The sequence below is a fragment of the Benincasa hispida genome, chromosome 7 (assembly GCF_027475165.1).
Source record: "Benincasa hispida cultivar pf3 chromosome 7, pf3_genome.v1.1, whole genome shotgun sequence".
Lineage (NCBI taxonomy): Eukaryota > Viridiplantae > Streptophyta > Magnoliopsida > Cucurbitales > Cucurbitaceae > Benincasa > Benincasa hispida.
Window position 1 is genome coordinate 18174023 of NC_143484.1, and position 3773 is coordinate 18177795.

Here is a 3773-nt window from a genome sequence, read left to right on the forward strand (position 1 = left end):
ATCATATCCTATCTGTAGGGTGCATGCGGTGTGTAATAGCAAATAGAACTTATGTCTAAGTTTTTATTCTTGCTTATGCGATCCAATCTGACTCTCTCAAGCCTAGATTTGTTTTTAGACTACTCTCTCAAGTATGTCCAAATGATGAATGATGCACTCATAAGACAAGGTAATCACATAAAGCATGGTTGACATAAGTTTATTCCTATCTCTAGGAACACTACTTACTTTGCTTAGTGAGTTCCACTACTTACCCTCTCAGACAGTTAGTTGTCATTGATCAGCTCATAGACAAGCCTTGAAACCGCTCATAGACAAGTGTCGCTATAGCCTCACACTAAGCAAAGAGGATTTTCTTACAATACTCGCGCAACGTACACCTCTCGGTGGTTTGCTACATGCTTCATATGTCTATGTCACATGATTAAGTATGCGATAGTCTAGCAATCTTACTTAGTTGTTGCAATGAAAGTAAAGGATGATAAAGAAGAGGTAAATGAAGATGGAATCGAAGGAAATATAGAGATGCATTGATTACAAAATGTATTAATGTCTTAAGCCAAAATGTAATACAATACAGAGATAGAAAAGAGATGGACGGCCAAATGTAGGCAATGTTTTGAAGCTCGGATGATTTGAAGTTGGGCTCCAAGGCTTCTATTTATAGAGCTCGATCACCGATAGCATTAATGGTCTTGGTCTGAATTTCTGCTGCTAACAGCGTGAAAGACCTACTTTAAATCTCTGCTAATAATGGCATGGTAGGTGAAATGTCAACATCATCTTTTGATACTCCCAAGGTATGCGTTCATGCTTGGTTTCTGAAGTACCATCACATTCCAACACCCTTGTGTTTATCCCTCTATTATGGTTATACTCTGTAGCCGCAACCTCTATGCGATGGACGCATGCGGTTAATGGCCGCAACATTCATGCGACAAATGTATGTGATCGCCTTTTGCGATGGTGGGAATCACTGCATGCGATCGATTCCTGCAATAGCTACAAAAAAGAAATTTGGACGCAAAATAACGCATAATAGTGGGTTAGCCGAGATTTTCAATGTTGATCGATGCAAGCTCACTTTTCTCATGAATTCTTAGTATAATCACCGCATATTCTACTTATCAGCCCTCATAATTCTAAATAAAAGGCCTATAATAATGTGCATTTCTGCCCGTTATCAACCATCTACATGGTTCAACCAGAAGGATTCATTGAACAAGATCAAGGGCAAAAGGTTTGCAAGCTTAATCAATCCATTTATGAACTAAAATAAGCATCTAGATCTTGGAATATAAGATTTGATACTGCGATCAAATCTTATGGCTTTGATCAGAATGTTGATGAGCCTTGTGTTTAATGGAAAATCATCAATAGCTCAGTAGCTTTCCTCGTGCTGTATGTGGATGATATCCTACTCATTGGGAATGATGTAGGTTTTCTGACTGACGTTAAGAAATGGCTAACCGACCAATTCCAAATGAAATATTTGGGAGAGGCGTTTTTTCTAGGATTAAGAACATATGGGATCGAAAGAACAAAAGGTTGGCCTTGTCTCAGACATCATATATTGACAAGATGTGTGAAACCCGAATTTCCATTATTCCTACTTAAGTAGGTGTTAAAAGGAATTAACTAAGTGAAAGTTAAATCCTATGTTGAAGAGAAGGAAATTTCTAAGTGTTGAATAGAATTTCCTTGAGTAGTTTTAAGTTAAGCTTTAATTGGTGAAATTTGATTAAGTATTTAACAATGCATTAGTATGTGCCATGCGTTGGCCATTAGACTTTGAGAGGTTATTTGGGAGGTTAGTAGTGCATGCAGCAGCCAAGGTCTTGAAGAGGTTAGAACAACACATGCGACAGCCTCAAGTTGTGCATCCAAAGGCGCTGGACGTTGGATGCATTGGATGCGATGGATGCATTGGACACAATGGATGCGATGGATAGAGGCATGCGGCGATGGAGACAGGCGCGATGGATACGTTGGACGTGAGAGTATGCGGTCAATGGTTTGCGGTCGAAGGGATGTGCTGGTATCATGCGGCGATGGATGGCATGCAGTGATGGGGGTATACATCGACGGTATGCGGTAGTAACTATGCGTTGGCATCATGCGATGGTGCTATGCGTTGTGCGGCCAAAGGTATACGTCGACGGTATACGGCAAGCACTATGCGTTGGTGTTACACGGTGATGCGATGCATCAATGCTATGCGGCCAAAGGAATGCGTTGGTAGATTGCGGTGATGCGAGGGCATGCGGTGCAAGGGCATGCAGTGATGCAATGGTATGCCGCGATGGATGCGATGGACGCGGCAGTGCTATGCGATGGTAAGCAGCGATGGATACGATGGACACGATGGATGCGACAGTGCTTCACTATGCATAGGTGATGTGCTATGCATTGGCGACGTGGTGATGTGCTATGCATTGGTAATGTGCTATGCATTGGTGATGTGCTATGCGTTGGTGATGTGCTATGCGTTGGTGATGTGCTATGAGTTGGTGATGTGCTATGCGTTGGTGATGTGCTATGTGTTGGACATCTGAGAGCATGTGGGCGCATAGGACAAGGCTAGTACTATACGTTGAAGGAGTGTTGGTCATTATCCTAGTTGGATGCATATGAAGTTGGATGAACACATATGAAGGATGAACGCATATGGAGGATGGATGCATTCAAAGACGTCATCCAGACATGTGGCTTGTTGGGAAGAAATCTTAAGCCTTAAGTAAATGAGGTGGTTGCACAAGAGGACATGCAAAATTAAGCATTTTGTGCTGGCTAAGGATGAAGAAGACACCTTAAATTGCATTGATTGAAGGTTGCGTTGGCAGTGTAAGGAAGAAACACTTGGACATGCGGCCAAGTAGAAGGTGTCGACCTTGGAGAGTTCTTGGATGCCTATAAATAGGGCCAAGGACTTCTTTTAAGATCACAATTAAAAAGACATTAAGAAGAGTGGGAAAGTTGATTAAACATTGCGTTGATAGCAAATCTATGCGTTGATCATAAAGTTTCCAGAGGAAACGCAGTTAGACAGTGAAATCTGGAAACAGCATCAACTTGGGACGAGGAGTTCTCCCAGTATAATCGTGCATTTGAAGTGATTCTAAAGCCACCTTAAAGCTTCGCAATTCGTTTTCATGATAGGGCTGCCGGAGAAGAAGCTCCAAGGAATCGGCTGGAGAATGAGGACAAGACAGAGGGGTCGAGCTGTTGAGTAAACTGAGCCAGTCTTAATGTTTTGAAGATTCTAGCCAAACCACGAGAAGTTATGAGCTAAGATTTTGAGATAAACTTCCTAAGACATTTTAGAGCATATTTGTAGAAGGAAGTATCTCGAGATAAATCCTAGAACTATGAGTAATCTGAGTTTTAAGTTGAATCTGGATCGTAGGGTTCAAAAGGGAGCCCGACGTGACCAAGGAACTTTTAGAGAGAAAGGTTCCTAAACGATCAAAGTGAGTGACTAAAATATTTTCAATGTTTTAAAAAACCATGTGCTAAAGAAAGATCTTTCAGATAAAGACATGTTTTCTATGTTTTATTAAAGAAATTGTATGACTAGTTTTCTTGAAACTCGATACCGAAGGACGATTGAGAAGGTATCCGAGTAGCTCGATATTGAAGGACACAGTTGAGAAGGTATCTTAGCAAAAGTACCCAAGTGTGGGGTAGTTCTTCTTATAAGAATCAGTTTTCTGGCCACTCACTGGGCTTTATAGCTCATGCTTTCCAAATGTTTTTCTTCCCAGGTAGCGAAT